Source organism: Giraffa tippelskirchi, chromosome 3 (assembly GCF_054371585.1).
Source record: "Giraffa tippelskirchi isolate mGirTip1 chromosome 3, T2T-mGirTip1v1.2.pri, whole genome shotgun sequence".
Taxonomy (NCBI): Eukaryota; Metazoa; Chordata; class Mammalia; order Artiodactyla; family Giraffidae; genus Giraffa; species Giraffa tippelskirchi.
In genome coordinates this window covers 163,600,120-163,619,459 of record NC_137277.1, presented here as the reverse complement: position 1 = coordinate 163,619,459, position 19,340 = coordinate 163,600,120, and the positions used below count along the sequence as shown (strand labels likewise).

Below are 19,340 nucleotides of genomic sequence, written 5' to 3'. Positions count from 1 at the left end.
TCTCCAAGATGCCTGTTAGAATCCCCCACTTCCTTATCTTTTCATTCACTTGACGTGGATGTGTGTGTGTTGAGGGGGTGGGGTGGGGAGAGGAGTAGTTTAGAGCCATGAACAATTTTCAGCCATCTCTGTCTTTAAAAAATTTTTAAACAGCCAATATATATTCCCAATATAATATAATCAAATATAATGAAATGACATTACATTGATGTAATTTAATACCATAACTTCCCCTATTTAAAGAATACAATTCAGTGGGTTTTAGTATATTTACGGTTGTACAAACCATCACCATAATCTGATTTCAGGACATTATCACCCACCTAGAAGAGACTTCAACCATTAATAATCACTCCCCACATCTTTCCCCACCCCTGTCCTCATCTACTTTTTATCTCTATAGATTTATATGTTCTGCATATTTCTTGTAAAAGGAATTATACAGTACATGATCTTTTGTGGCCTTCTTTCACTGAGCATGATGTTTTCAGAGTTCATCCATTTTGTAGCGTGTATTGGTTCATTTTGACTTGCTTTGTAATACTCCATTGTATGGCCATACCACATTTTGTTTATACACACATCAGTGGATGGATATTTGCATTGTTTCCACTTTTTGGCTATTATGTAGAATGCTACTGTGGGGATTTGTGTGTAATTTTTACATGTCCTTATGTTTTCATTTCTCTTGGGTAGATATCTATGAGTGGAATTGTTGTGTCAGATAGTAACTCAATGTTTAATTGTTTGAGGAACTGTCAGACTGTCTTCCAAAGTGGCTGCGCCATCTTACATTCCTACCAGCCAATGTATGAGGACTACAATTTCTGTACATCCTCACCAACACTTGTAATTTTCTATCTTTGGAACTCTAGCCATCCTGGTGGGTGTCAAGTAGTGTTTTATTGTGGGTTTGATTTGCATTTTCCTAGTAATTAGTGATGTTGAATGTCTTTGTTAATTGGCCATCTTCTTTAAAGGAACATCTATTTACATCTTTTATACACTTTAAAACTTGGATTCTGTGTCTTTTTGTTATCATTATAAGAGTTTTTTCTTATATCCTGAGAATATGTCCCTTATTAGATACATGATTTGCAAAAATTTTCTCCTATTCTGTGGGCTGGCTTTTTACTTTCTTGATGTCTTGATGTCAGTCATCGCTTTTTACAAGCCCTGCCTTACTTTTGGAATGTGTTATTCATTTTCCTGGGGCCTCTGTCACAACTGGCACCCAAATACTTCCATATGAACACCTGCTTATGAGTGTTCCCATTTTACAGGAGAGGAAACTGAGGCAGTCACAGAGAGGTTAGGGACCTTGTTCATACAATACCCTTAGTAGATGTTGAAGGCAGGATTCTGGGTGGATGGGGGTCTGGAGCCTATCAGGGATACTGCTTCCTATCTCTCTGTGATCTTAATCTGAGAGATTATACATCTGTAGCCGGAAATGCTTTAGGCTGCTTTGTCTAATCTCTTTCCAGCCCTGGAACTGGTGCCTGGACTGGTCTGGAACACCTGCCCCATCACACAGTGAGGGAGGCTGGGTTTCAGGTCCTTGGATGGCAGGGCAACACCAAAGCCATGAGTCCTGCCTCCTGGCTGCCTCAGCCACCTACATGGCCCATGTCCCTGCATCTACTAAGGCGAGGGGTGGGGGGAGTGAGTAGCAGAACGTGGCCCCTTTGGGTATGGAGTGAGGCAGTTAGTGGGGACAACAGCGTCCGTGCCCTCTTAGAAGAACACTTGAGCACTATGGTGAATGTTTGCCCTTGACATACTTTCACAGGGTGTGACATTCTTGCCTTCTGAACTCTGGGGTAAGATGTGGAAGAACCAGTAAAAGAGGGGAGGACAAGATTGCAGGTAGTCCCAAATAATTCAGGAAAAGGGTCCAAGAGTCCCAGAGTGGTATGTCTGCCCCTTGTCTCTGAGCAGGGGGTTTTAAGGGGTGATTTTCTAAGCACAGGTGCCGAGAGCCTGATTTTATTTTATTTATTTTTTTCTTGTGCAGCTTGCTTTGTGGGATCTCAGTTCCCCGACCAGAGTTGAACCTGGCCCATGGCAGTGAGAGTGCCAAGTCCTAACCACTAGACCACCAGGGAACTCCCCCAAGAGCCTGACTTTTGTTGGGAAGTCCTAACCTGACTGCTGGAGGGGGCAGCCCTTCTGGTCTGGTCAAGGTCAGGGGTGGGGGAAAGGGCAGGGAGAGAAATTCAAAGCTGTAACTGGCAGCTTCAACTTCTGTTGCTGTTCTGTCACATTCTGTAGTTCACAGGGCTTAGACTGCAGCAGGAGGGATCTGAGTTAGCCACCTGGGAGAACTTCCTGACTGTGAGAGGGTCAGTCAGCTGTGGCAGGGAGGTCGGGCCCTTGTCCTTCTGGCCTGTTTGGGCAGAGATGTCGAGAAACAAGGGAAATGGGCCTCGGTGTGGGGTGGTCTCCATACAGATAGTGACAGAGGCAGGGGTGGGATGACTTCTTGAGGAGGATCTGGGTCCCTTCTACTCCCCCAAGAGAGAGTTCCCTCCTGACCTGCTGAAACGATCAGAGTGCTGAGAATTTAAATGTAGGGTCGGCCTGACCTTGTGGGTAAGGAAGATGACTCCTCCGCCCCAGCACCTGCCAGCCACCTGCTTAGCGCTGCCCTGGTCGGGTGGGGCGGGGCTTGTGCTGATGCCCTCGTACCCTAAGCTGGCTCTGCTCTGTGAGGCAGCTGGCAGGCTTGGAGAACGGTGTCTGCCCACGGAACATTCAGTAAACCAATACCCTCCCGACTGAATGTGCCTTTGGTCTTCCATAATCTCTGCCATCGGGTGTAGGTTGGAAAACCGGAGCCACACTCGGAGCGGACGCAGAGCTCTTGGCCAGTGGCCTAAGCGGCACGTCTGCCCTCTTGCTGCGCTCAAATATCAAGCTCCAGCCCTGGGGAAGAGGGGAACATGCAGTGTTCCCCCACCCCCCAACCACTCTCCCTGCTTCCTCTCCTGCCAGACCTGCAGACGGGTGCAAGTTAGCTGGACCCGGCGAGACCCCAAGATCTAACCAAGTCTAAGAAAGGAAATTCAAGCTTCCATTGATTAAATACTTTTGGTACCCAATGAAAACTGCTTTTCACCCATCATTCCCTTGCTCCCTCCCCTCCTCCTGCTTTCCTTCTCTTCCTTCTCTCTCTCCTTTCTTTCCCAAATACTTAGAGAGTACCTACTAAATGGTGAGCCCTGGGCTAGCCCGGGTGTTGTAGAAAGTCCTCTCTCAGAGTCGCCTGCAGACAAGGGAGGGGAGGGGGTGTGGCCAGATCAGACAGGTGCGCCATCCTCCTTGACCCACAGTCAAATGGAGAAGATCTTGGCCAAAAGCCGGGCTTCTCAGGAGAGAAGTTTCTGGGGATGGTGGTGATCAGAGGTGGATGGCTTTGCAGAAGGACTGCATCAGTCTTGGGCCTGAGAGCATAGATAGCATTGAAAACAGAATTGTTTTTCAAATCAAAAGTGGCTTAACAACATTGCTCAAAAGCTGGAAAGTAGAGGGAAAGAAAGCAATCAAATTGCTCCAGCCTCCTTGTCATGCTGCCTGGTCCCGTGATGGGCTGGGTATTTAGGAGGTCAATGGGATGCAGGGGTTGGTGAAGGTGGGAATGTTGGGAGAGGTGGAGGGAGGGTGAGAGGAGCATTGAGGAACCATATGCATGGAATACAGGAGGGGAGAACAAACCAGGAGATTAAGAGAAAAGACAGCACACAAAATCCCACAGTGGATGGGTCCTTGGAGCCTGGATCTGTTGTCCAGTGAACATGGCTGAGTGATGGACACTAAGAGAGAACAGAGCTAGTGACAGTTGTCTCTCTGGATTATTCCTTGTTGTACCTATTCAGGCCCTGGGTGCTTCTCCCTGCCTTTGGAGGCTGTGCCTGGCTTCTTTCTCCTCCTCCAGGCCAGTTGGCCTGCGGCTGGCTCGGAGGTGCTATCTAAGGCTGGTTTGCTTCTGGGCAAAGTTCAGCTTCTTTCTTAGTGGTGCTGGTCTTCGGGTCCATCTCTCCATCAGCCTGTGAGATTCAACACCCTCCCTGGAGCTTATCTATGTCTTGCTCACCTCTCCTGCCTGCTAGCTGGTGTGCTTCTCTGCAGGCAACAGAGCCCATCCCTTTTGGTCCACCCTCCCAGGCCCTGCTTCCTGTCCAATGGACAGTTCTGAGGCCATTTGTGGGAAAAGATTTCAGTGGATCTGGGGTCAGTAGGGTGATCTGTCCTTTCTTCTTTCATGATTCCTCTTCCTCTACTTCCGCAGCTGCTCGTGCGTGATTCATCCCCCGTACATCTCTTTATTCTCTCCGCTCACCCTCTCCCGAGAGACCTTCTGAAGTCCTGGCAAAGTTGCTGAGCTCACAAACCTTCCATAATAGGCAACCTCCATTGAGGTTAAGAAGCACAGTGTTTTAGAGTGGTCTGAGAAGGGGCAAAACCCACATTCTTGGGAGGCAGTGGAGACACCATAGTGGTTGACAGCTTGGGACTCAGGCTGCCTGGGGTCAAGCCCCGGCTTTGTCTCTTGCCCTCTGTTGACCTTGGGCAAATCATTTAGCCTTTCTGAGCCTCAATGTTCTACCTTGTAAAATGGGCACAAGGATATACTTTTCTTGTAGGCTCTGAGAATTAACTGAGATAATGGATGGGTGCTCAGCTCTGTGCCTGTTCTGTAGTAAGTCATCAGTTAATGTTAGTTGTCCCTGATACCAGCGCGTGATCTTGGGTGGTATTGTATGCAGTGCTTCTCTGAGTTCTCTGATGCTGGAACAGCTGTAAAGATGCTTCTTTCTCCTTCACTTGAGAAAACGTATCAGGATGCAGGAGAGTGAGAATGACATGATTATAGGTGTAACCTTGAATCCACTGTATTGAAGAAGAAAAAAAGAAAAAACAAATCATTTGTTCCTTGGCACAAGGAACTGTCCACGGTAACATTCATTTATTCAGCCAACAAATATTTATGGAGTGCCTACTGCATGTCACTATTGTAGGTGCTGAGGATACAATAGTGAACACAATAAAGATCCTTGCCCTTGTCGTGATTGTATTCTAGTGGGAGAAGACAGACAATAAATTTTTTTTTAAAGATATAAATATATTTGATGCTTAGATAACACAGATCTGAACTGTGCAGGTCCACTTATACACAACTTTTTCTCCACAAATATAATACCTGTATTTTCATTTTATGGATTTTTTTTTGGCTACTCTTGGGGGCATGTGGAATCTTAGTTCCCCGATGAGGAGTTGAGCCTGTGTCCCCTGCAGTGGAAGCTTGGACCACCAGGGAAGTCCCCCATTTGATGGATCTTTGTGGGGAAAAGTTTGTGTTCAGTTAGAGATTACAGTATGTGGGATCAAAAGAACTAGTCCTGATTCTACCCAAACTGTTTCAACTTCTTGCCCTTTGGTGAGTCATTTATCAATTCCTTTGTTTTGAGGGCAGGAAAAGCAGCATGTGGATTTTTGACTGTGGGACGTGGGTGTTGCATGGGTCAGTGCACTTAACCCCTGCATTGTGCAAGGGTCAACTGTAAGTAAGAGAGCATGTTAGAAGGTGATAAATACTCTGCGAAAAAATAGAGCAGAGTAAGGGTGATTGGGAGCGGTTCTTGGTTGGGCATTGAAATGTTTTAAAATTTGAAAAATTTTAAAAGCTTATCAGCCTAGGCTTCACTGAGGAGGGGACATATGAACAAAGAATTGAAGGAGGTAAGAGAGTCACCCAAGCAAATATCTGAGGAATAGCATTCCAGGCAGGGGTGAGGTGGGCATCAAGTGCAAAGGTCCTGAGGCAAAAGCCCACCTGAGATGTTTGAGAAGCAGCACAGGGGCCACTGTGACTGCAATGAAGACTGTAATAGGAGTTGAGGTCAGAGGTAACCGGGACTAGATCATTTAGGGTGTGGTAGACACTGTAAAGATTTGGCTTGTACCTGAGCTGTTTCATCTAATGACACATCGTGGAGAATCTTTTCATAATAGCACACAAAGAGCCTTCTCATTGTTTTCAGCTGCATAATATTCCACTGTACACGGGTACTGTGTTTGATAAACTAGTATTTTATTTAACTATATGTAAATAACATGGACATTTAGGTTGTTTCCAATTTTTTACTGTTTTGAAAAATGCTGCAGTGAGTAACCTTTTTATTTGTGCATAACACCATTTCATTTGTGCAAATCTGTCTGTAGGACAAATTTCTAGAAGTAGAATTGGCTGGATGAATGTATGCATATATAATTTTGATAGTGTCAAATTGGCTTCCATAAGGGTTGTATTAGTTGACACTCCCAGTCAGCAATTTGATTAGGGACTAGGAGGAAAATTTCTCTCCCTTCTGCATACCTCCTCCACATGTGAACTTCTATTTTGTTGCCTCTGACTCTTTGTGACCCCATGTATTGCAGCCGACCAGGCTTCTCTGTCCATGGAATTTTCCAGGCAAGAATACTGGAGTGGGTTGCCATTTCCTCCTCCAGGGGATCTTCCTGACCCAGGGATTGAACCCGTGTCTCCTGTGTCTCCTGCATTGCATACAGATTCTTTACCACCAAGCCACCAAGGTAGCCACAGGGGGTGCCCATTGTTTTCTTTACTTCTCATGACCCTCCTGTGAGCTGAGTAGTCTTGTTCCCTTTTCACAGGTGAGCAAACAGGCAAGAGAGGTCAAGTAACTTCCCAGTGTTGACACAGCCAGAAAGATGTAGAACTGGGGTTCTGATGCCTGCCATTTCTCACCATGGCTTCATGAGGATGAGAGTCTGAGCCACTCTGCCTCTTGTTTCTCTGTTCCTCTGCCCTGTGCACGTGGGCATGTGGACCTAGCACTCCTGCACCTACATCCTGGAGACCCTTGCAGGCCAGAGGCAGGGTGGGAAGAGGCCAACCCTAGGGACCTGTGGTCACACTGGCTGAGGTGGCCTCCCCTTCTGTCCCTCCCAGCATCAGCCCCAGTGGTGAGACCTGGGAGGCTGCGATCTAGCTAATTCTGCTCCGGGTGGGGAGCTCCCCGCCATTGTCTGCTGGGTCAGCTTGTTCCAGGGATTGGGTTTCAGCATTTCACTGATGAAAATAAATCAGCCTCTTTACTGCCGTGCATGGCCCTCGGAACCTCTGCAGCCTGGCATGTATTTCCAGACTTCCTGTAAGTCACTGTTTCTGTCCTAGCCCTCAGGGGCTCTGTGTCTGCTGCAGAAATAGACTTAGACGAGCTTGGAGCCTGGAGACACCCAGGCAAGACCACACAGGAGAGGAGCATCAGGTTTACAGAGTCCAAGGGCTCTGGGACACAGACAGTGCCAGGTTGAGCATCTTCTCTGTGTTGGATCCTTGAGCATCTAGAATTGGCCAGTATTTCAGGGACCATTAGCTGATTGTACTCTCCTATTGCATGGAGGAGTAAACTGAGGTCCATCCTCAATCACTCCTTGGTACTCTAGCCCTTTGACTCCTAGTCTACTGCTGTTACTACCAGACAACGCTTTCTCCAGGTCTGTGTATCATGCAGTGACCAGTTTGGATTTGGAGAGCCGAGTTGAAGAGAGTATGTTTTAGCTACAGCTGGCAGGGTAGAGGTCTGACTTCTAGGAAAGCTGTCTTGCTTTTGAGGGACATGAGAATGGGGAACTGGGAGCAGGCCTGGATTTTCTTGAGGTTGAAGAGAATCTTCTGCCTGCATACCTGTCCCGATAGGGTGAGTGACCATGGTGCATGAAAAGGAAAGAGGAGGTAGCTTCTAGAGGGTTCTGATAAAGCCCCAGCAGGTTCTGCATGCAAAGGGGACCTGAGAGTCTTGACAGACTCCCCTTTCACCTGCCCCTCCTTTTTTTCTGTTCAAACATTATTCGCCCCCCAAGACCCTCCTGCAGGGACATGGGGCATCTTGCCCCAGATAGCAGGCCCACTGGACTGCCCTCCCACCTTTAAAGGCAAGGGCCTGGTCTAGCCCCAGGCGGGTTATGCAGGTTGCCAGCAGGGCCCCTTGGTTCTGGGAAGCAGTGCAGAGCAGTCGGTGGATGGGGGCCAGGAGCTACTGGTGGCCTTTCTCATCCTTTCTCCTCCCGGACCGCGTCTTCACATCCTTACAGCTAGTCGATGCTGGTGCTCGTTGGAGACTTTCGCCTGGTGTTGCTTTGATTGCTTAAAAAACTGTTAGCAAAGTGTTCTTTGATGTTTGTTCTTCTCCTTCTCCAGGGGTGGTGAGATCAGATTTTGTTATGAAAGTGCAAAGCTTCTCAGATCCTTCCCTCTCCCTTTCTGCCTCTCTGTCCCCCTCTGTCTGTGTACTGCTTGACAACCTTGGAGAATCAGGCAGGCGCTCTTTACAAGGATACAGGAGGCCTGGGGTGGGGCCCTGGCTCCTGTCCAGACCTGTGCCCTATGGTACTGTCTCTTCTGTGGGTCAGGAAGGTCATTCCCAGCTTGTTCCTCTTCATCAGGGCCTTCCTGCTTCTGACCCACACCTGCTCATCTGTGTGAGCTATGACATGAGTACTGGGAGACCCCCAGGGAGATGCCTTCTGAGCCTCCTTATACTCGTGAGTGCAGAGGGACCCATTTGGGAAAGGAAGCAGCGACCCCACCCAGATCCTCCATCCATCCCCATTCCCATATCCTCTCAAAAACAGAACCACAGAGAGCCCCCTGCACACACCCATCACTCGTGCATAGAACCCCACTGACCTCCCTGTCACTGAGCACCCCCACAGAATGAGGGGAGCTGTTTTTATAAAATATGACCAATCTGGTAACCAGCACTTATGTGAGGTACTTAAATGGGCCTATTAAGTACCACTGACATGGGATTGACCCCAAGTGCAGAGATGGATTCCTTGTGTCAGTTGTGAACCAACTCTGGGGCAGTTCCCTATGAGTTACCAGAAATGCTCTGAACCCTGGCAGCATCATTCGGATAAATGCCTAAAATTCCCAGGAGCCACTTCGATGAGGAGAGCACCCACTTGGATGTGATTTGGGTTTGGTTGTTCTAAATCAGTGTTGTGATTTGATCGTCACTCTCCACTCCCTTCATCCCACTGGATCCTCCAAGCTCTCACTCTTCGCCCATCTCTCTCTTTCTTCCTTCCTCCTTCCTCTCTGGGAAGCAGAAAGAACTTGAGCGTTAGAGTCAGACTGGCAATGTAATCTTGAGCAAGCCACAGGCTCGAAGCCTCGGTCTCTCTATCAGGGATTTACCTTGAAGGGCAGTTGTCGAAGCAAACAGGAGAACATCCATTAACATGCAGACACACAGTTACAACTCGCCCACCCTGTTCTGTTTTGCTGTCTCCTCCTTCCTGGCTCCCCAAGCCTAACATCCCACTCCCCATTCTTCCGCCATCCTTCCCAAGTGAGGACTTCTACTGAGATGGTGTTGAGACCCCGGGAGGTGATCCAAGTGGGGGAGGCAGGAGGAAGGTGAGTGGATCTACCCTGACCCTTGTCCAGCTCAGCCGTCTGCCTGGGAGTTGGCGATTCCCTTCCTGAGTGGTTCTCGGGTGCTGAGGCTTCTGCATGACTCTCAGGGAACGAGCTTCTGAATCTGGCCCTGTCCGCCGCCTTCCTTGGGGACTGTGTGGACACCTTGGAAAGCTGGGGCCATGCGAGGGGTGGGTGCCCTGAGCTCTAGATCTGCCTGTCTTCCCTCTACTATGCTGGAAGGCAGGGAGGAAGTCCTGTGGGGATGCTGAGACTTGTTCCTGTGCTACACCCCGCACCCGGCCCAGGCAATGGCCTCTCCCCAGGGTCTTCCCTCTCCCCCAGACATTCACATCGCAACCCTTGGAAAGTCCAGGTCCCTCTCCTCTTTGTGTTCTGCTTAGAACCGGAAGTCTGAGAGTTCAAAGCTCATCTCGCTCTTATCTCTCATCTTACCCCTTTGGAAACTGAGGCCCCAGGAAATGACTTGGCCAAGGTCTCATGGTGAGTTAGCGGCCCTCTGGGTTTGGGTCCCAGGACTCCTGAGTCAATCCTGAGCTCTGTCTCTCACACCCCAGACTCCCTCTGCCCTCACTCTGGCTCAGCCACTCTTGGCTGTGGCACCATTGACATTGGACATGGGACCGTCCTGTGTGTTGGAGAATGTTTAGCAGCATCTCTACCCACTGGATGCAATAGGATTTCTTCTGGATGTGACAATCCCAAGTATTTCCAGCCATCTTCACATGTTCCCTGGGGAGCACACCACCCCAGGGGAGGACCACTGTCTTGGTGTCCCTTCAGCCCCTGTCTCTGGAACCTTATGTCTCCTGCTAGGGAGGGCATGAGGTAGCCCTTCCCTGAAGATGCTCTTTTCTGCTTCCTGCTTCCATTCGAGGATCAGGCTGCTTGGAAACCAGAGTACTCAGCCATTTTGCTCCTTTAAAAAAAAATTTTTTTTTTTTTTTTTTGGCTATACTGGGTCTTCATTGCTGTGTGAGGGCTTTTCTCTAGTTGCAGTGAGTGGGGGCTACTCTCTAGTTGCAGTGCACGGGCTTCTCATTTCAGAGACTTCTCTTGTTGTGGAGCCCAGGCTCTAGGCATGCAGACTTCAGTAGCTGCTGCACACAAGCTCAGTAGTTGTGGCTCATGGGCTCCAGAGTGCAGGCTCAGTAGTTGTGGCACACAGGCTTCGTTGTCCCAAGGCATGTGGGATCTTCCTGGACCGGGGATAGAACTGATGTTCCTCGGATTGCAAGGTGGATTAACCACTGGGCCATCAGGGAAGCCCCATTTTGTTCCTTAAGAGAAAGAGCAAAAAGCAAAAGCCAGGTCTGGACAGATGCCATCCCTCCTTCCTGTGGTCCTTGGTGTTGAAGCTGTCTCTGGAGGTGGGAGACAGGGTGGCATTTTCGGGCATCCTGTTGGTAGTAACAGATGCCAGGACAGTTCCAGAGTTTGTTGATTGAGCAACATCACATCCCCAGAGTCTGGGCTGTTTTGTGAGACTCTTCTCTTTGCTGGACACTCATTGCCATGAATTTTAAGCAGAGAAAGGACAGGCCAAATGATATGTCCTGAAGCTTAAGCATCGGGTGTGTTTCATCTAGGCCCAGTGAGCTGGGGTCACTGAGGTTCTATTCAGGGTGGGGCTGGGTAGGGAAGGAGGACTGAAAAGCGGATGTCAGAGTGGTGCTTGTATATATCTGGTGCCTCATTTTGAGCACCGCTGTGTGCTTTTCTGCTGTGCTGAGCGCTTTACACGCATTATATCGATCTTTGCAATACTCTCTGAGATACTCATTTTATAAAGAAACTGAAACTCCAAAAATTAAGTAATTGGCCCAGGGCTGCACTAAGCTAGTTAAGTATAGTGTCTGTATTTAAGCCAGTGTCTACCTGATCCCTAAGCCTGTGTTCTTAGTCACTGTGTTCCTGGCAGATGCTAAAGTGAGACAAATCAAAAGGGCTGGGTTTAATTTTAGGTTGCATTACTAAAGGCATGTGTTCTAGAAGCTGGGAGGTGATAGTGGTGCCTCTCATAGGTCACATGGGTTGTCCCTTGCTTCAGAGTGATAAAAAACCTCTGGTAGCAAGTGCTCAGGTGGTGAGGAGAAGCAGAGGGAGGTAGGGCAGACTCAGAGGCTTTGGAGGCAGGGGTAGGGGAGGATTGTCTGTCAAAGGAGAGACTCAGGAGGAAGTGCACATCACATTCAGTGTCTGAAGCTCTCGTGTGCAAAGATTTGGCTTGTCTGAGCCACCCCATTGGGTACCACAAAGTTAGTGGAAAAGTTAAGGAGCTAAAATCTATCTGTTAGAGCCACCTCATGATGCAATGGGCTTTGGAGGGTAGATAGTAAGATCCTTATAATTGAAAACAGTTTAGTATAGCTAGGACTTTTTTTTTTTTTTTGGCCAAACCTGTCTGCCTTGCACTCTTAACTGGAGAGTGTTTTACATTCGGATTCCCAGGCCCTACCCCTGACAATGGGCTTCCTTGCTGGCTCAGATGGTAAAGAATCTGCCTGCAATGCATGAGACCTGGGTTTGATCCCTGGGTTGGGAAGATTCCCTGGAGAAGGGAACGGCAACCCACTCCAGTATTCTTGCCTGGAAAATTCCATGGACAGAGGAGCCTGGTGGGCTACAGTCCATGGGGTTGCAAAGAGTTGGACACGACTGAGCAACTTTCACTTTCACCTTCACCCCTGACAGTTCGGCCTCTGGAAGTCTGAGGTAGAGCCAGGGAGTCAAGGTTTTCACAAAACTCCCCAGAAGGCTTCTGGTGCAGTTAGTCCCTGTATGGTAGCAGGGAGCCATAGGATCGGATTGCTACTCACAAGAGATTGCTGTATGATGATGTTTCCAAAATATGGTATACAGGCCAGACTGGTAATTATATATGAAATTATTTTAGGTGTATTAATTTTAATGCGTATTAGAGGAAGTATATAGCTTTTGCACTAAATCTGTGATATGGATATTGATGCCTCAAACTACTTGAAGTTACATTTATTTTCAAAATTTTACAAAATCTTGTAAAATGATACTATTGATGGGGTTCAGGTGTACAGATAAAGGTGCAGGGTGTATGCAGATAAAATCTAGGTTAACACTGTTGTGGGACACGGATGAGAGGGTGGACTGGTTGACTATAATCCTTTCAAGAGCCTAGTTTGTCTGTTAGTTGTAGAAGGTTCTATGGAGATAAGCAGGATAATTACAGTGGTTTGTCCAAATTGTCATCTTACAGCTGTGCTGAGGAGACGGGAAATCCTTCTGCCTCCAGTTTGACGCCTGCGGCATGAAACCCCTCTTCTCTTGTCCTCATTCTTGATGGTTTCTGTGAAGTCTTTGTCACTGGGCTGAGGGCCTCCTCATCTCCTCAGTGAAGATGCTGTTAGGATAGGGCTGGGGCCAGAGTACAGGGCACCATTTTTGTTCTTCCACTTACTTTCCTTCTTTACTCTCAGCTCTTGCTGCCAGTGGTTTTTATCACTCTGAAGCAAGAGACAACTCATGTGGGCTCTCTGACCTATGAGGAGCACCACAGGCCTGTCCCCTCCCAGTTTCTGGAAAACATGCCTTTAGTAATATAACCAGTGCAGCCAGTGATGCTGACAATGGGGAGGGGACTAGGGATGAGCTGTCTGCTCTGAAAAGGGAGAAGTAAGTGGCCTGCATCTGTTATGGCTCTCCCTCCTGGGCCTGCAGTGCCTGACCTGGCAGTGAAGGGTCTGGGCATCAGCATGGGGAGGCTGTAGAAGCACTTTAGGGTGGCAAACTCACCAGGGCTCTGGCAAGGAGACACCAGGCCCCGCAGCCCCCACTGGCCTGGCTGCAAATCCCTGGCCTGTGGGAGTGGGGTTGGTACATTCAGTTGATGTGCAGATAAGAGGTGGGCTTTGGTATCCTGCTGTCAGGGACTGCTGGTACTTTTAAGGACATGCTAGGATGGTGGTGGGGACTTTGGGGAGCCCCTTTGGCTTCTGAGGGGACTGTTTTGTATCTGGGTGCCTGGGTGTGAGGGGAGGTATCACTGATTATTCCAGAAAGTTGTCCTTTCTGCCATTCATGGTGGTCACAGGTGGGAACAAACTGAATACGAATGACCAGTCACCTGGAGGCCTCTCAGGTGGCCTGGCAGATCAGTGTCCTTGATCAGACATCCACTGGCGTTCCCAAAGTCAGGTTTCAACAATGGTCATGGTTCCTGGGCCAGAAGCCAAAGCTTTGCACTGAGAACCTCACTTTGGGGCTCTTTTTCCCCTCCTAGCAGCCTGCCTGTGTGATACCCCAGTCCCTCCATTCAGGCCCCGCAGTCACCTCGAGGAGCTCATGGGATTTTTCCCCTTTTATAAGCCAAGGAAGTGTCCTGGCTCCTAGACTCTGCCCTGTGGAGGTGGAGGGATGGGTGGGATAGAGGGGGAGAGAGGAAAAAAAGACTTCCACCTTATTGTTCAGCAGCTGGAAAATTGTTGTCATCTGTTCTGCCTTTCATTTGCTGAGAATGGGAAAAAAATGTGGAAAAATTTGGGGAAATAAATCTCAATACCCTCATAGGAACTCTCACCCTTCCCTCTACCTCACATCCCAGCCGTTTTGCTTCCACTTCTTCTCTGGGTCCTGGGGCCACAGTGGGTTTGGGACTGGGGCTGGGCTGGGGTGGTGCTGGGGCTATGCTGGGCTGTGCTGGGCCAGGAGTGGGCTGGGGCCGTTGCTGGACTAGGATGGAGCCAGGGCTGGAGCTGGCTGGCCCGGCCACTTCTCACTCCGTGTGGAGGGCTTGGGAAGCCACTGTGATGTCATTCGAGAGCTGCATAGCTACAGGATGATAAGTGAAGCCCTGGGGACCCAGCTGGCTGAAATTACAGACAGAGTTTTATCCCACTGGCTTCCTACAAGCCAGAGTGAGGCAGAGTGAGCCGAGCAGAGAGGGGGAGAGAGCGGGTGAGAGCTGGAGGGAGGGAGGGTGTGTGTGTGTGTGTGTGTGTGTGTGTGTGTGTGTATGGGCAGGCAGGCGGCACTTGCTCCTCCCACCACTGACAGTCGAGGGAGCCTGAGTAGGACACAGACTGGCCCGCGGTGCTAGGAGCTGCAGCCATGGAGGAATTATTTGAAACTTGAGGGACGAGGGGGCACTTCAGAGCACGTCTTTTCCCTTCCCTCGCTCCCTCTCTGTCCAGAGGGTAAGTGTCTGCTGGGCAGGTGTTTCTCCTGTGTGTATCCTTGTGTGGCTCCCTGCTGGACCTGGGGAGAGGGTGGTGGGCAGCTTCTGGGCGCGGGGGCCGGAGTCTGCCGTGGACCTGGACTGGGGAAGGGAGTGTGGCTATGTGGGGCTGTGGCCAGCAGTGTGCCGCCTTGGGGAGCAGATGGAGTTGACCTGGCCACCTCCCTCCTGGACTCACTGCCCTGGGACATGGAGGAGCTGCCGCCTCAGATCTGAGGGGTGGCTGCGTACGTAGGAGCTGGAGGCAGTGTGTCTGCACCGGCCTCGCTCTTTGGGGTAATGGTTCATGGTGGAAGAGAATGGGGTGGGCAGAGGGCCTGTGGTGGGGGCGTTGACTAGCCCCTGTAACATTCCCGCTTACTCAGGACAGCATCCCCCACTCCCCAGTTCTGTGACCTAAAAGTTTGTGGCACCCTCCCCACCCCAAGGCTGACCATTCCCCCACTGGCCTCCTCTGGGCTGCCATTCATGGCTTTCTCCCAACTTTGCCAGGACTCTTGGCAGCTCGACAGTCCCCCTGGCCAGGGATCTGATCTGTGAGTGTCCAGGCGGGCACCCTGGCCTGGCAGAGAGGGACCTGGGTCGCTATGGGCTTGGGAGCTATTTTTACCATCCGGAGTGTGCCTGTGATAGCCGCTGCCTGGACAGGCGGAGGGCAGGGAGTGGGAGTGCCAGGCTCTGCCCCTAGTGCCTGGCGTGGGAGCCAAAGGCCAGGCTGGAGTCAGGAGGCTGGCCCTGCAAGTTCACATTCACCTCGCAGGAGTGGGCGGGCCTGTGACCGGGGCAGGTCACTCACTCTCCAGGCCCGGGTCCCTCGGGTCTGAAATAAAGGCCACCAGGAAGTTTTCTGTGCCTACTCCTTCTCTCTGGAGGAATTCAAGTTAAGATGGTATCTGTGTAAAGAGTGTGGGTCTTTCCTGAGGAGGGCCTGGGGACATCTGACATCACAGCTTGACCAAGCCCCGTGTCTTATATGGTGAGGTTCTTAGGCTTCAGTCACAGCTGTAGAGTACCCCCACCCCACCCAGGCTCCTCCGGCCATCTTCACCTTGAAGCACCATTAGGGGGAAGAGCACTCAACTTGGAGGCAGGAAGTCAGGTGAGTCTGTATGCCCTCTGCTCTGGGTGACCTTGGGGGTTTCCAAGAGCCTGTGGAACAAATGAGGGCTGGGCAGTGGATTAACTGAACCTTCAAGGCCCTTCAGCTCCCCAGATCTTCTGGCTTTTAAAATGCTCTCTTGGCTTAGCCGACTTGCTTGGTCCCTCTCAGACCTCCGTTCCGCTGCCTCTGAGTGCTGGCTGAGAGCCGTGGGGCAGTAGCCGCTGGTGGGAGGGGGGCTCTGGTTTCCATTTCTGCTCAAATGCTGGCTTTCTCCATCTTCTGAAATTCAGATGGGACTGCGTTTGGATGCAGGGCTTAGCAACTTCTTCGTTTTTTTGTACCTCAGCAGATTGGTGGGTGGCGGCTAGTTGTAGATCCTCCCTGGGTCCACAGAGGCAGGTTTGGGGTGACCTTGGTGAGGTCCCTTGTGCAGGGGACAGAGCCACCTGTGAGAAGAGTGACAGAAGGCCTGGGAAGAAGCTTGTTCTCTTCTCTCCATTCTCAGAAAGTGCAGTAGGTTCCCTGTGAGTGCTGCTAAACGAGAAGAAAGACAGGTGTCTGTTTGCCCTCCTGGACTCATCTGTCCCTGCCTCTAGTGCGTGTCACTGTGGCACCCGTGAACTCTTCCCAGGGTGAACCTGCATCCCTCGGGCTGTACCTGTCTCTCAGGGGCTGTGCCTCCTCTCTGTGGCTCCCCTTCAGAGACTTGGGACTTCTCTTCAGCCCCTAATTCTGAAGCTCTTCAGATCCCCCGAGGAAGCCCATTTCCATTTAGGAAAGTTCCAGAACTCTTTGTGAGCTGTTTTGAACAAAGGGCGGCCTCAGGCCTTGGCTAGCTCTGAGGGGTTGTGTGTGTGCCGGGGTGAGGTGGGGTGGGGTGAGGGGAGTGGTCAGCATGGGTGGAGGCCAGCGCTGTCACAGAAGGGCTGCAGGAGGCCACACTTGAGCCACGGGGCTGAGGTTTCCCACAGGCCTCTCCATCGTCAGCCCTTCCTCACTCACACATCTGCCCTGGGGCGGCTACAGCTCTGGGCTGGGCTCCTTCTCTGGCTCCTCCCGCTGGCAGGTTTGCCTTTTCTGTATGTCCTCCTGTTTCTCCTGGATGGAGCCTGGTGTTCCCCATAGAAGTCTAGATGATGGGGATGGACCCCCAGAAGCGGCACCCTAACTGTCATAGGCATATGTCTTAATTTAAGAATCGTGTGTGGACTCTGGGATGCACATCACTCCCTGAAGTGATATGCACAGTTTGTGTTTGTGTGTTTTAGGGGGTAATTCATCAGATACCCCCAGGGGTTCTTGGCTAAGGAAGTTAATGTCCCCTGGACGGGGCTGGAGTGTGACTGAGGAGTCCAGTGGGGTGGGCTGTGGCTCAGCCAATTACAGGGACCTCCATGGGCGCAGCCTATGCTACCAGTTCTGTAGAACACCCCTCTCATGATATTTTGGCGGCAATGCGTCTCTTCCCATTCAGGGAAGCTTGGGGTCCACCTTGAATCCCTAATTTTCCACTTCTCTGGGTAGCAGTGGAAGAAGAGCATCTCAGTGGCTTACAGGAGTATATAAAACTTTAATGTCATGCATTGGTTGCTCAGATAGTAAAGAATCTGCCTGAAATGAAGGAGACGCAGGTTCGATTCCCTGGACCAGAAAGATGCTTTGGAGGAGTGAATGGCTACCCACTCCAGTATTCTTGCCTGGAGAATTCCGTGAGGAGCAGAGCCTGGTGGGCTATAGTCCATGGGGTCACAAAGTAACAGACAGGACTGAGTGTATGAGCATGAATGTCGTGCAAGAAGCACTGATGGAACATCTAATGTGTACCAGACCCTGCATTCTGTAGGGCCATCCTGTATAGCTATGTGAGTTGTACATTGGATTATGTGCCCTCTTCACATACACCATGTTATGAATCATACTGTCTGGGAACTAGGTACTGGAGGATTGAGGGAAAGAGGTAAAGGCCTTCCTCAAGGAGTTTAGTGGGGAAAACAAACACGGGCAATAATAATGACCATCTAGTGGGTGACCAGTGTTACAGTCATGGGAACTGGGCAATGGGAACATTAAAAAGTTTATCTGAGTCTGGAGGACTGTAGGAAAGGGGGAAGCTGAGGGAGGCTTCCCAGAGAGGTTCAAACTGAGCCTCCAGGAGGAAGAAGAGATTTGCCAGGAGGTTGACAGTTGTGGGAGCAGGGTAGGGAAGGGACTTTTAGGAAAGCGAACAGCATGTTCGAGGCACAAGGTGGGAAAGAGCATATAAATACTAAGAGTACAGTGGGGTGTGGTAGGAGTATCGAGGACAGTGAAGATAAGGCTTCAAAAGGCAGGCAGGGGCCAGATGATAAAAGGTCTGCATGTATGAGGAGGGAGGGGGATTGGGCCTTACTTTGTGGGTGATGAGAGGTGTGAAATGGAGACAAGAGAGGTTAGTGTGCCTGGTGGTCTAAGGCCCAGCTCAAGGTGCTCAGTTCTTGAATCTTGTCACTCAGCAAACCTACCAGTAAGCATATGAATCTTCACCTGATGGGCTGGGAGGCCAGGCTCTGCATGGTTTAACTGGTTGAGTTAGTTGAGTTAGCTGTTAAGATGGGGGCCATTTTGCTAGGTGATAGGTGTATTTGGTGCAGGGGTGAGGAAGGAGGGGATGCTTTGCCTCTGCTTTTTCTACAGAATCACATCCTTCTGGCCTCCCTGGTACCTTTCTTATGGCATTCACGTGCCGCTTCTCAACAGCTCCAGCCCTAGCTCCGGCCCACCTTCTCCTGTAGCTGGGGAAGAGGTTGCAGCTAAAGGGTTAACATGCCCAGAACTTGCTTCCCTGGCTACCTCCTGGCCAAGCCTCAGTGTTTGTCAGAGCTCACCTACCTCCCTGACACACATGGTTTTTGATGCCTCATTCCCATGTTTAAAGTACTGAGAGTCCTCTCGGCTTGCTGGGGCCCCTGCCTGCCTCTAAATCGCCTGTGTCCGGGGTGGGCACTGTGCCGTTTCCTGTTGGCAGCGCATTGATTTTCCTCCACACTGGTTGGTCATCACTGCTCTGGGTAATGTCTTTTAATGAATTGTTCTGCTGGATGTGGACCCAAAGGACTTCTTATCATGAAGGGCCCCATCCTGAAGACCTTAATAAATCACTCATGGTACACAGCAGGCCTTCTGTGGGACACAGAGGGGATCTCTCCTCGCTGAATCACTTTCCTGCAGTCCACTAGGCTGGCACCCTTTCTTTTTCCTGGTTGGCCTATCTTCCCCGACATCTAAACAAATGACCTCTCCCCACTTGACATTAGTGAGAGAAGCAAAGGTCCTTAACCTCAGGGCTCAAAACGCTGACCACCTGCATCAAGGTTACTCAAGAGGTGACCCAGAAGCCCCTGGGAGCTAGTTTAACTGCTGATTCTTGGTTCTGCCCTAGATCTATGAGTGAAAATCTTTGGAGATAAGGCCCTGGAATCTACGTTGTTGTTTTTTTTTTTTTTTTAAACAATCCTCAGAGGACATTCTTAGGAACATCAGAATCAGACAACTGTCCAAACTCTTTTATCACCTTAGCA

The 19,340-nt window shown here is 50.2% G+C and overlaps 1 protein-coding gene and 1 long non-coding RNA gene across 14 annotated transcripts in view; one reads left to right on the top strand and one right to left on the bottom strand.

Annotated features, from left to right (window-relative positions):
- The window catches only part of TNS1 (tensin 1), a 213,457-nt gene that overhangs the window by 143,217 nt on the left and 50,900 nt on the right, over window positions 1-19,340 (top strand). For 2 of the 13 annotated variants that reach the window (XM_081583934.1, XM_081583941.1), the window contains exon 1: window positions 15,405-15,780. The exons of 4 other annotated variants lie outside the window; for them this stretch is intronic. The gene's annotated coding sequence lies outside the window, so the exon portion shown is untranslated. Of the gene's footprint in view, window positions 1-15,404; window positions 15,781-16,699; window positions 16,863-17,378; window positions 17,646-19,340 lie in introns of those variants that run through there. 7 more of the 13 variants (XM_081583937.1, XM_081583935.1, XM_081583940.1 and 4 more) reach the window with 6 other exon arrangements.
- LOC145543197 (uncharacterized) lies at window positions 15,525-16,639 on the bottom strand. The gene is made up of 2 exons (XR_014080538.1): window positions 16,442-16,639; window positions 15,525-16,317 (listed from the first exon to the last, which is right to left on the bottom strand). It is a non-coding gene; the product is annotated as an uncharacterized LOC145543197 (long non-coding RNA).